Raw genomic sequence first — 13452 nt, forward strand, 5'->3', positions numbered from 1 at the left:
TAATTATGTAAAACTATGTTTAAGGCAGCAAATTCTCACATTATACAGGTTGAAATCAGTTAAAATATATTTCACTAGATAAAGACAGAACTGGCCATCAGAGATTTCTTTCTCAAATATTCCAAGGACATCTCTGTTATCAGTATCATTGCACAGTAAAAAGAAATGTATACAACATCAAATGTTCAAAGTATATGTATTAATTTATTTTATAACCATGAGTCCAAACTCTTCTTATTTGTGTAACTGAAAGAGAGATTTACCATATTTGGCTCATAATTCATTGCAGCTTTGTAAATAATTATTCTGAAGGTCAGTGATCTACGATGTTGAATCACTGCCCAACTTAAAATTGTGTGCTTTGTCCAACTAATGACCCAAAACCTGAAGCTACCCAGTGCCACCACACCGATAGTAGCACTAAAATAGGGTTGGGCGAGGCGCCCCAGTAGCTCAGTTTGTAGAGTATACACCCCATGTACAGAAGCTGTGTCCTCGCTGCACAAATCTGATCTGTGACCGCGGCTGCATGTCATCCCTCTCTGTCTTCCTGATTCCTGTCACTCTTCCTGCTGTTCTTCTAATGAAACCAGTGGCATATGACGATGTCTACAATGAAATCATAGATACTGTAGATGTTGGAACCACTGGGTGGTTTCACTGTAGACACTGTAGACACAGACACTGCTGTCTCACTAGCAGAGAGAAAAGTCTCACAGGCAGATCAACTCTCACATCCCTGCCGGGCGAGCATCCAAAACACATCCTCGTGCCAGGTTGAAGTGCCTTTGTCTTCAGCGCACGCCCAGAACTGGGTTGTGACCAGCTTCTGAAGCTCAGAAACAAAGTTAGCTGACCAACTGTACTGAGGAAGCCAAGCTGAGAAAGCAATACCCCAAAGGGCACGACTGAACGAGACAGCGCTGCCACCACTGTGACCCGGGCATCCTGGGTTTACCTTACTGGACGGATTTGGGACAGTGAGACGTAACGCACTGACCAGCAACAACAGCTTACTTTAATCTCTTCTCCCACATGTTACGGCAACAACTCCTTCCTTATGGCATCTCTGAGGGGACACACTACTTTTAGTTCCTGTTTGGTTCTGAATCTCATCCACAAATCCAGACAAACTTTCAAAATCTCTAAACACAAATGGATTCCATCCTTTGTTAAGCCTGAAGGATAAGTGAGATTTGGTGTAGAGAGACAACTGTCTGTTCTCTCTCATAAAAAAAAAAAAAAAAAAAAAAAAACTTCACAATGCTCCTTTAATCCATTGTCAGTTGACTAGTCAATGGATTGACTCACCATTTCAGCACTACTTGCATGGGTTTTTGCAAATCTTTGGGGATTTAAGTCATTGTCTGCCAAATAGAACAAGAGGAAAAGACACACGGTGGATTCAGGATGGAAATGTATTCATATCACCTACAGCTCTCGGTTCTCTCCATGTCTGAGGAGTCTAAATTCAGGTTGAGGCTACTCAAGTTTGGCAGGCTTCGGCGTTCCACACATGCTAAAACACACAGAGCAGGTGGGTTTTACAACAAGGAGAGGGCCTCTGTGCTCTCATCCACAAAGTAGGGCTGCGGCTATTCACATTAGCATTTCATACACAGATAAGCTCGCCTTTCTCGCTGCCAGGTAGATTCCCTCATGAGAGGATGAAGTGTGAGAGATTTGGGGGTTTCGCAGATGCTCGCCACGCCGCTTTTCAAGTGCCCACAGAGACTCGTGGGGAGGGTGATAGCTGCGGCAGCAGACAAATATGCCTCCTCATCGACCAAATAAAGAATAAGCTGGTGATGTCGACCGCTGAGATGGAGGTTGGGAGGAATAGTCATCAGGAAGTGTGAGGAGAATGTGCAGTATGCTGTGTGGGCTGAGGGGACAGCAGTGTTTTCACACAGACGGTTTTCTTTTTCTTTTTTTTCTTTTTTTTTTCCTCTTGCCATCATTACAAATGCATTAAAAGCTGAAAACTGCTGCAGTGAAAAAGAATCATCAGTTAAAAGAGCACACATCTGGGCAGAATGAGACTCACGACTTTCTCACTTGAGTTGAGATTACAATTCTTTAGTTCCTCTTTTATTTATTTCCTCTTTTTTCACGATCACCAGTGGGTTTTCCTTTATTCTGACTGCGTTTGTTCTTGTTTTTTTGTTGGTTCCTCCAAGGCCCTTTCTTTTCTGTCATTGTTTTACTTTGAGAGATTTGAAAGACACGCTCCAGTTTTTTTTTTTGCTCCATGTGCCCGTGCAGAGACAACATATGGCGTAACATAGTTTTTCATTTGTCGATCCAATTTAGAGTGCAACACTGAGCCCACTTTTGTATTTAATTGGTGAATTGCCTTTAATACCGAGACTCTTCCCACTCGATGCAGAAACTGGTCCTTTTGCTGCAACTATCAATTATTTTCATTTTTTGATTAATCTATAGTCGGGATGAGCGAGCACACCGTTATGTGTCTGTTCAGCCAAATCATTTAATCATATCTGGACTCAGTACGGGCGGGGCCCAAACCGAAAGCAGGTTGTGCTCAAACTGGAAGTTGGAATAATTATGCCTGAAATTAGTGAGGGTTCATCAGAAGTTGCTATATTTATTATTTACTGGAAAACTGTTTACAGCCTCAAATTAAGCTTCTGATCAGTGTTGTTCTTTTATCAGGGGCGCAGTTTTATAATCTTAAATGCATAAGATTCAGTCAGCCTCCCAATGAGGACATCCCTTCATCAGCCTGTCATTTTTATGGATGTTATAACATTTAACTCAGATGACACTCATGCTCATAAACAAGTACACTCATTTCAGCCGAGCAGTTGCTCAACCCTAATCTACAGATTGCATTCTTGATTGATCAGTTTTTGGTGTTTAAATCATTATCACATGGTTTGTTTCATCAGACCAACATTCAGAATCCATCACATGTTCAGAGTGATATCATAACAAACTGAGAAAAACATAGTTTACAACTGAGACTCTGGAGCCAGAAGGTTTTCACCATTTTGGCAAACACAAAGATAATGCAAGAATCCACCCATAAGTGTCTTAAGGACCATGATCGTGGGCCATGGTCTCAAGTGCCTCTGGCCCCCCAACATTCATCTTCGAACTCGCAACCTTTATTTTGATCTCGATTATCCATCTCTTAATTTCATGACTGCATCTTGTGATTGTTTGTCGAAAAGTCTGTCCACACTTGGCAAAAATACTCAAAACTGTATCTGTGGTAGCTTCCACTACTATTGGTCTCCAGGACCAACTTTTCTCATGATTATACACACAAACAGACTCGTCTTCAACTTGGCTTCGGTTGTTTGGGCTTTAATTGACACGAGATCTGGATTTGAATGCTCAAGCTACATCAGGGTGCGATTGTGCTCTTTAAAAAGGAGAACTTGTTTTGCTTAGTTTAATGCAAAACAACACTCTGCTGGTGCGAAAACTACAAAAACCACAGAGAGACTGTGTAGATGCATCCACTTAAAATAAGATACGAGCTCTGGTATAAACTGTATGACATGTCAAGGTTGAAATCAGGCTCCTGGCACAGGGTGGTCGACTTGTTTAGGCACATTGAGATTCATTTCAATACACGCGGAGCTGTTTGACACGTTGGCACCAGCTTTGACAGTTTGGCAACGGTGCTCATAGCTCACAACCGGCGCGGTCCTTGGGGCGAGGAAGCAGGCAGATGTTGCTACAAAGTGAATGGTTCAATCACAGTTCTGGAGACGCTTCTAAGAAAAGCTGCTTACACACAGCACAACCCTACATTAGCGGCAATGGGAGCAGTGGAGTATAGCCAGTGTTGACTGACAGTATGAATTAAGCTTTTCTTTTTTTTTCATATCATTGCTACAGAGATAGTGTAAATGCGTCCAAATAGAAGTAAAAAACACAACGTTTACGCCTCGGCTAAGCTAGAAAATGGGAGAAATGGAATGCCCGTTTACGTCATTCTTATTCCTGCGCCCACTCATATAGACGCTATCCTCACACATATTCACCCTCTAGATGGGATATTTCAATAAAATGTAGACTTTTGGAATATATTTAGGTGAGCTTTTACGTATTTATAAATCCCAGCATTGGATTCAACCCTTTGCAGAGGTATTCAAGCAGCGTTGAAATTCAAGTTGTCGCCTTAACTCTAGTGGACAGCCCCCCGCGGCTCGCCTCTCATCCACCTCAGATCTGTGAATCAGCAGGGACTCTCTGTCCATCTTCCCTCGTCCTCTCCCCCCTCAACCTCATAAAGCGCTGGCATGGTCCAATTAACATCTCTCTCACATTTTCCACGTCCCGCCGCTGCTTGCGAAGGGTGAGCCGGTCTGACAGGCGCTCAGCACACTAATGTTTTTTCAGTGCCATCACATCGGGGCTTCTCTTTGCACCGTGACACCGACAACTAGCTGACGTGACTCACCTCCCCTCTCTGTCAGGACACTACAAGACTTTTGAGTTAGTGTCCATATTACACTGAGAGCTATATTTTCAGCCAGCGAATGTAATGTCTCTCAACACTGAAGGGGTAAAATATGATTAATAATTCCTGCAGTGTTTCACATGAAAATGCTTTAGACATTCTGTTGTTATAAACTCCATCCAATTCCACAAAATAAGAAAATAGTTTGTAGATGAGTACCTTGTTTTAATCCTGCACTTTCAATAATGCAACACTAGAGCTGCAACAGTTTGGTAATCGATTATTAAGTGCATTATATGAGTTCTTGTGCATGAAAAAGATCCGCACCAACAGAAGCTCCTGTCTCCCACAGTAAGCACCGCACCTGAAATGCCTCATCAGCAGTGCTGTCTCTAACACCGTGCCTTGTTGACATCACAGTGTGTCACCGTGTCAGACATTTGCATAATGTATGCCTGGCGGCCAGTTTGGAACGTTCAAATTGATTGAGCACAGGTGCTCTGTTGTTGTTAGTGGTGCTGGCTCAGGCGTGTGTGAGTTGACCAATCAGAACAGACCGTACTGTGTATTCAGGATGGGGGCCCTTATAGACACATGAGCTAAAACAGAGCTGCAGCACTGGACACAATGATAAAACAGAAGTGTTTTTTGAGCATTTTTTGAGCACGACTTCATCTTAGGCTTTGGCAAACACTGATGGACTGTTTATAGACCAAATAACAATTAACAGTTAATTAGAGAATACAACAACAAACATAATCCTTAGCTGCAGCACGATGTCGCACACTGGATGCCGTTCAACAATTTTGTCACATTTTTGGAGTAAAACTTCGTCTTCAACAGAAGTTTAACTTCAACACTGTCTTTGAACACACCTCCATTCTGCTGAACTCCCCCTGTGTGAGACAACCAACGTCTGCCAGTTTAGTCTGTGTATAATGTGGAGTTTGTGTGCCTAAAGCTTCGAGCATAAATCTAGAGGGGGACAAATGTTACAAAGCGCGAGCCCAGGTGAATAAAACACACCTCCCGAATGTGACCAAAAGGCATACCCACCACCCCGACGCTTTCGAGCAGAGAACAAAATAAAATACTCGGAGGCAGCCCCGAGGATTCCAGGCAGAAACGCGCAGCGATTACATAATGACAGTTCATCCTTAAGAGCTATTTAAAAAAGAGAAAAGTCTCCGAGCAAACATTCACAAATGCGAGATGGAAACCAAAACCCCCCTAATAGTACATTAACTATTCATGCGGCGCATTGGCAATCAAATGGCTCTGTTTTCATGGCTCGCTAAGACGTCCTTCACATAATACCCTGAACAAATATGCAGACAGAGGATATTTTGTGTCTACGTCCCTCTGCAGCTGCAGTTTTTTTCTTGCTTTTACGTCACATTTTCTTCTGATACGTCGCACTTTGAAGTCTCTGCATCTTTTTTTCTTGCCAAGAGATAAATCAGACATCCTGCAAAAACTGATGTTGGGCGTTAATGTCTAGTTTTTTGCATTATCATTTTTGAGTCACATCTATCACACTTTGCAGAATTTGACTGAACCAAAAGCTTTCTTGTCATGCGAGGCAGAACAATGGTTCTATTCAATCCTGAAAACAGATTTGTGGCAGACTTTGTTGACATGTTGTGACATCCAGATGTTAGAGGTTGCTTTGCAAAGGCTGGGGAAATTGTGAGTGCCCTCTTCTGGAGGTTGATATGAGAACAAATTGATTTTTTTTCCCCAGAATCCAGTTAGAATGGATAACATATATTTTGAGAAATCTATACTCCCAAGTCTTCAAAAAAACCCCACAGAAATTCAATACTATAATGAAAATGGCCCCCAAAATGGTAAACAAATGATCCATTAAAATCAGAATAAAAAAACCTCAAAACCGAGGCAAACTATGTATTATTTCATTTTCATTTTCAGTTAGCGTTAATTTCATCATTCATTGTGTTTTCCCCAGGCTCAAATCTCAATGCTCTGATGCCACAGCCTTATAAATATGCTTCGTCACAATCTAACTTAAAATTCCTCTCGGATCGCTGAGTGTTCTTCAAGGAAATGCTTTGCTGCCCATTTGTCACTGACAGTGAGAGCTGGAGATGAATCATTCGAATGCAGCTTTCACCCATACTAAAAGAAACCCAGAGTGCAATAATGTCAGCGTGATGAAGAGTGCTTTGTGTCCTACTGTAAAGAAATGAGAGTCTAAATCAAAAGTAAGCAAACGCTTGACGACAACAAAGTCCAGAGAGACCGAATTAAAAGTATCGGACTGGATATTTTCCCTTTCTAAAAAGGTATTGGGGAGCCAAGTGTGTTTGGTTTCAATCGAGGGGAATCTTTTTGTTGCTGCATGCAGGCAAATGAAAACTGCCTGCCAGTGTTGATTGTGGGCAGTGCAGGATGTGAGGCACACAGAACTCAGCTGGCTGGTTTGAAGTCTGTTTGCGGGGTCAACCACACACGTCTTTGCTTTTGGCTGCGGCTGCGACTTCTGCAGGAAAGTTCACCAGTGTTGAACTTGCAAAGCCACAGTGCAAATTTGCTTCCCCACAGGATGCAAATGTATTGTTTGCCCCTTTGCTGTGGCGGTGTGACCCCTCACACATGCGCCCCAAAATCTGTTGAGTGCGACTTCTTGATCGCAACAGGTGACTGAGATGCAGAGGCATGTTTTCTTAACATTTGAGACTGACACAATTTATTCTTGCATTTGATGTGAATAAAGGAAAGCACTGATTTCCACCTTGTAACCTGTTTACAGTAATTTACCTAATATGTTAAGAAAAGTCAAAAATTAAATGGCCAGGTACACAAGTGCAACTAGTGTGAAAATAAGTCTGGAGTCATGAAGAGTGGAAGAATCTGGAGGTGATTACTTGCCACTGGTGAGTTTGCAAAAGTGTGACCATGCCCTGATTTTCTTCAAAGCAAGAGAAGTCAAATCCTTCCAAAGTGTTCTCAATTTCTGAATGATTACCATGTGGACCCTTTGACCACACCCACCCCGGTAATGAGCTCATGGAAGCCTCCTTCCACCTCTTGTCTCCTGATTGGTCATTGAGTCGTTGAGTCTGTATGATGGACCTGAACTGCAACAATGTTAACATGGAAGTAAAATAGATACAATACAAAGAGAAATGCTGAGTATTGACTCACTTGATATTAAGCTTGGAATTTGATCCATGACAGAAAATGTCCCCATTGAAAGACGATACTGTTTGTGGTGTTTGACAGCCGGAATATCTGTCACTAATCTCTATCTGGCTTAATATGATGGAGACAAGTGCACTTTATTGATATTTGGATAACAGACATTAGCAGTAGCAGCGGCCTGATCAATGCAGGTAGCAGACTCAAAACAATCTAACTGAAAATCTTTACTGGAATCAGTTTAACTGGACAGCGGGTCATATTGAAACACAACGGGCGTAAGCAGGAAAATATCACACATGACGGCAGAAAATTGGACTTGAAAGTCGATAACTTTGGATCTTTAGGTCTTAAATGGCAAGGCACAGCAGTTCATGTGCATTTTTACAGAACTATCTCCATAGAGACACTGGCTGGAGGAATGCTTTTCTTTTAAGATGGTGTCAAATTCAGGGTCTTGTTTACAGCAGCAGCAACAAAGGTATGAGAGATGCAGTCTGGGAGATTCTTGCAACAACCGTTTTGATGCAAAACTGGTGCAAAGATTTAATTTTAAGGAACAATTTTGTCCATAAAATCAGCAGGGTGTCTCTTTATTTCCTCTTCACAACCTAACTTTCACAAGGTAGCACTCTTCTCACCCTCGATCGGCCGTGTTCATGCTACCCATCACTTTCCTCGTCAACTTATTCCAAATGAACAGCTGCTGCTGCCATAAATTTACAATACGTTTCCTGCATGTTTGATGCCCGAGTGCGAGAACTCATTTTGGGGAGCGTACGTGAGTGTACATTCCCATAAGGCTTGAATGATTTGATGACACATTTCATCCATCATTCATCTTTGTAGACCATACAATAACATCACGCCGCAGCATTAGAAGCAAGGGATTATTCTTACCCTTATCGCGTGTGTGGATTTGGAAGAAGATGGAATCACTGACACGATTGCCTTCTCAAAGCTTTAATTCTTACTTGCAGAAAACAAGTCAGTCTTGGTTGGCATACAGAAACAGTGGAGGACCACTTTCTGTTCGCTGTCTGTGGAGAGACTGTTAATGCTTGGTGGAAAGCATGATTCATCTTATGAATGGCTCTTTGAATGTGCCGTTGGAACAGTAATCCACTGTTCTTTTCTCTGTCTAGTCTGCCTCAGATATGATTGAAAACACAATGGTGGCCATCACACTGGAGCCACCTGGGGTAAACCATTTCTGTATGGACCATTACTTCATGATGCATCTAGCTTTCTTTTTACGATTGATTTGAAATGATTTAGAGAAAGGGCTTTGGTCCCCCCCAAACCCCATCCATGAAGTTCTGTGAGCATCAGGCGCAAAGCTGCCCTGACATTTTATCTCTAGTTTTGGTTATGCTCAAAAAACACTCCAATTCCCATAATGCAATAGCTCTTTGTTTGAGCCTCTCCAACTGCTAAGCACCCATGTCTTTGAAACGCTACCCCTCTATTTTGAAGCAGACGCTGGCTGTTAGTCACCAAGCCTAAAGGGAGTTAGCTCACCACGGAAGATGTTACACAACTGTTTGACAGGCTGAGCGGTGGTCCTCTGTGGTGAGTAAACTAAACTTCATCTTTTAAACGAGTGAGATGACCCTTAAATGCACATTAAAGCAAACCCGTGTGTCCACTTTTAAGTCGACTTAAAATCAACTTCATTTGGTCAAAAATAGTCCAAAACTGGCCTTTCAGCACCCGAACAGCAGGGATGGGTGACTGAAAGCTTTCACGGTGTTAAAGTCTCGTCTATAATTGAGCTTGGTTTGACAATTAGTTTTTGGTGTTGCCACCAACCTGCCACCATGCTGAGCAACACGCACCGCTTAAGATGTCTGCTCTGCAGCGAGCGCACTGTAATGACTGATAATTGCACAGTTGTTCACACTCGAGCTGACACAACACTTCAGGGCAGGGTTTGCGAAACTGGCGTCAGATCAGGGGAATCCATTATTTAACGTGTGCACGCCTGGCATTATGAAGTTATCATAACGGCCGAGATCACACACGATTCAAACGCTGGAGTCTGTTTGTGAGCAAAGCAGACATTTTCCTGCGCTGCCGTCTTCAGTGAGATTAATAATGGTGTATTTAGCTCAGTGCCCTTTTCAAACAAGGAAACATCCACAGGCTGGCCAAACAGGTGTACTATTATATCAACAAACAGTGTCTAATAAGGGTGCTGAGGCCACCTTTGTCCTTTCAGAACATTTGCAGTCGGCGTTTGATTGCTCTCAGGCAAGTGTTGACCTGTGTTTAAGGGGATACTACACTTTGTTTTATCAAAAAGCAAAACCTGCCAGTCACTGATGCGAAGAGGAAGTGGAAATCCAAATTTCTGATGGGATAAATATCCATTTGTTCTGGTGATAAGTGGGACAGCTTGTAGTTTTCGGTGATGCTGAGAGGGGATTGACCAATATAGTGTTACTAGAACTGATACGGCTCAAGGAGGCAGATAACCAATATTTGGAACTGTAACAATAAAAAAATCTTCACTTCAGAAATGTCAATTATCACTGATTGAATGTAACAACATAACTTAACTCCCCAGTTTCACACATTCAAATGTGTTTACAGGTCATAACAAGTATGCTGCATGTGTGAAAAAAAACTAGTATAAAACCTTATGTGGCTCGAAAAGGAAGCTGCCTGTCATCTGATGAAATGCCTCCATTGTTGTCACTCAGTGGCTATGGTGCATTCTGGGTAATGTAGGCACTGCTTTTTTAAAAAACCTGGTGTCTACATTACCCACAATGTAGTTCTTTAGCCACAGAATGACGCTACTGGGGGCGTTTCATGAAATAACCTCCAGCTTACTCTGGATCCACAAAAGGTTTCTCAGTATTTTTTCACATATAATCTGAAGAAAGCGGAACGCGGGCTGTGATAACCAGTCTGTCTTTTGTGTCCGATTAAACTTTTAAATGGTGCTTTTCTCTTTTGGTTGGGCTGACTAAGCAATTCCAAGGCCTCTCTGTTGGCTCTGCTAGCTTGTTATTGGCTTCAGTCATACTCATCAAAACCAAAAACTACTGAAGAAAAGAATCAGTACCTGCTATCCATTTTAAGCCTAAACATTTTTTATTCCCCCAGTGCAGCTGGTGGGCTATTTATTTATCTATCTTTCTTTTCCATATGCTGTCATACAAACCCAGACTGCTCTGAGTGCTGGATAAAACTGAGCCATTTCCTGACCAGTAAATCTCAAATTCAAGAACCATCATGGCCTCCTTGAACTCAGCCAGTTGCCTCAGTGTGCTTTAACAATGTTAAAGGAAGAGATGAATCAGACTGCTTTTAGAGCCAACACACACGCACTGCGTTGTGGCCTTCAACCTAAAATGCCATGCCTCGGTTACTGCTTCAGGTGCAATGGTTAATTCAGAGTTTATGCCAGTAAATATGTAGTGCTCAGCCCTGCACATGTCAACTGTGGGGAAGAGTGAGCGATAATGGCTTGCACATGGGAACAGATTATCAACCTAAAGACAAGATTGACATGATGGATGGATGGATGTTCAGCAGGGGGGGGATCCTCTGAGACCAATGCCTGGAGGGCACACCACGCAAGACCGCTGCAAACCACATATTGTATTAATGTTTGCAAAATCACCTGAATCCTCAATTGCAGTCCAGAGCTGAAACCAGTCGGGGAGTTTCTGACGATCAGCTAATCATTCAGACGAAAATTCTGAACACTGGCTGGTTAAAGCTAATGAAATGTGAGAATTTACACGTTTTCTGCTGCTCGAGTTATTGCAAATGGATTCCAGAGCACTGTGACGGACACGTTTTGCTCATTTTCAGCATCTTATAGATGGAAAGGCAGCCGTAGTTCATCAACCCACTGGGACAGAAACTGCTACAGATGTCCCCTGGCAGCAATTAAAGAAATAAAAAAGAAAAAAAAACATCAAAACTTCTCCCTCTGCCTAGTTTTTTTTTTCCCTTAACATTTGCATGTTGTCTGCATCAGTGTCAGAGCCCACAGCAGCCTCCCAGTACGAGCCCTTCTGTGAAATCATCCACACCTTTTTTTTTTTTTTCTTTTTTTTTCCTCTCCACACTCTGTATCCCAACAACATGCCACTGAATCACATGACACTTGCCATCTAAACATTTGCAAACACATCAGGGAGGTGATCACCTTGCAAAAAATAATTAATAAATAAATATAAAATGCAACGCTGGGGACTGGCAGCCATACAGTTCTCCCTGTGCTCACCAGAAGCCAGTCAATGCAACATTAACAGGGACAGCTCAGCATCTGGCACTTGGCTGAGGCGTCTTTCCACACACGCACACACGCGCGACTGTCAGACATTCTCTCAAAAAGCGTCTTTGGCGTTTTTTTTTGTTTTTTTCGTTTTTTGTTTTGTCTTTCCCTCGCGCTACAGAGAGCTGGGATGTGGCGCGGGGAGAGAGAGGAGCTGCAGTCAGTGAGTGGACTCCTGTTTCCTGCAGTGCGCGTAAATTTCAGTCTGGCTACACTGGTGCGGCACGCGCATCGGAGGGATCGGATAGCCTCCAACTCCCACTCCGCTACAGCAAGCTCTGTCTATCGTTCAGAACTACACCGAGGCGCTGTGTGCAACAACACCCCAGGTGGAAAGACCGAGGCGCGCGTCCACTCATTACAGCCACCAAAAAAAATAAAAAATAAATAATATATACATATATAAAATAATAATAATAAAAAATGCCTGAGACAAAGTGCGCATTCTTCTACTTCCACTTCTTCTTTTTCCTCCCTCGACCTTTTTCCCTTCTGCCCAAGTGCCCAATTCCACGGGGGCGCAATAGAAAATGCGCACACGGTCAGTCCGCACATGCCCCCCCTCCCTTCGCTCACAACGCTCCTTTTTATTTACCAGCTCTCTTTTTCCCCCAACACAACACGTTATAGGCGGGGGCGCCACAGACAGTCACGCGCACAGGTGCAAACGCGCAAAACTTAACACTCTCGACGCAGAAAGAAAAAAAAAAAACAGCGCAAACTTCTTTTTCCTCGCTTACCTGTCTGCGTGCACTCTCTCGGACACGCATGGCAGCTGGTTGACGACGAGAAAGACGCACGAGTTCGAGTTTGCTCCTCATTCCTTCCTCTTTTTGTGTCTTTTGCCTCGGTCTCCCGTTCAGCTTCCTCCCCCTACACCCGCTGTCATCCTCTCCAGGGCAGAGCTTTGACTGCACGGCTTCAGGAGAGCCGATACTCTCTCTTCCCCCCCGTGTGAGTGTATGAGAGTGTGTGTGTGTGTGTGTGTGTGTGTGTGTGTGTGCGGGGAGACGGGACGAGCGAGCCGAGCCGGTGCTTGTGTGCGCATCTCTCCTCCGAAGCGTCCCCTCCAATCCTGCCCGGCTACTGCGGCGGCTCGGGCCGAGGACGGCGCCCGATTGGTCGGTTCTCAGATCAATCCCCCGGCTATCAGGCTCGGACCGGCCCTCCCCGTGCTTCCCTTCCACCTCTCTCTCTCTCTCCATTATCTCGCTCTCCTCATCTGCTCCTCTCTCCCTCTGTTAACACGTGATTATATAAGATAGTGATCGGGAGGCGATACGTGATCCCGATCTTCATTTTCTAACACACACACACACACACACACACACACACACACACACACACACACACACACACACACACACACAGTTCCAGACACAGCCTACCTTCTCTGACTGTCCCAGTAGGAAACAGAGAAAGAAAGAAAAAAACTCTGCTTATATCCACGTTTTCTTTCCTCACTTTAAATTAAAAATGAGGAGAATTTACCATCTAATAACCTCATGAAGTGAACCCCCAGTGTTAAGCCATTTATTTAAATATCACTGTAATA

General features: G+C 43.4%; 1 protein-coding gene across 1 annotated transcript in view; it reads right to left on the reverse strand.

Moving 5' to 3' along the window:
• The window catches only part of LOC119009032 (cadherin-18), a 90309-nt gene extending 77368 nt beyond the window's left edge, over nucleotides 1-12941 (reverse strand). The window contains exon 1 of the mRNA XM_037079923.1: nucleotides 12638-12941. The gene's annotated coding sequence lies outside the window, so the exon portion shown is untranslated. The remainder of the gene's footprint in view (nucleotides 1-12637) is intronic.
• Between the last annotated feature and the right edge of the window lie 511 nt (nucleotides 12942-13452).

This window comes from Acanthopagrus latus, chromosome 19 (assembly GCF_904848185.1).
Source record: "Acanthopagrus latus isolate v.2019 chromosome 19, fAcaLat1.1, whole genome shotgun sequence".
NCBI lineage: Eukaryota > Metazoa > Chordata > Actinopteri > Spariformes > Sparidae > Acanthopagrus > Acanthopagrus latus.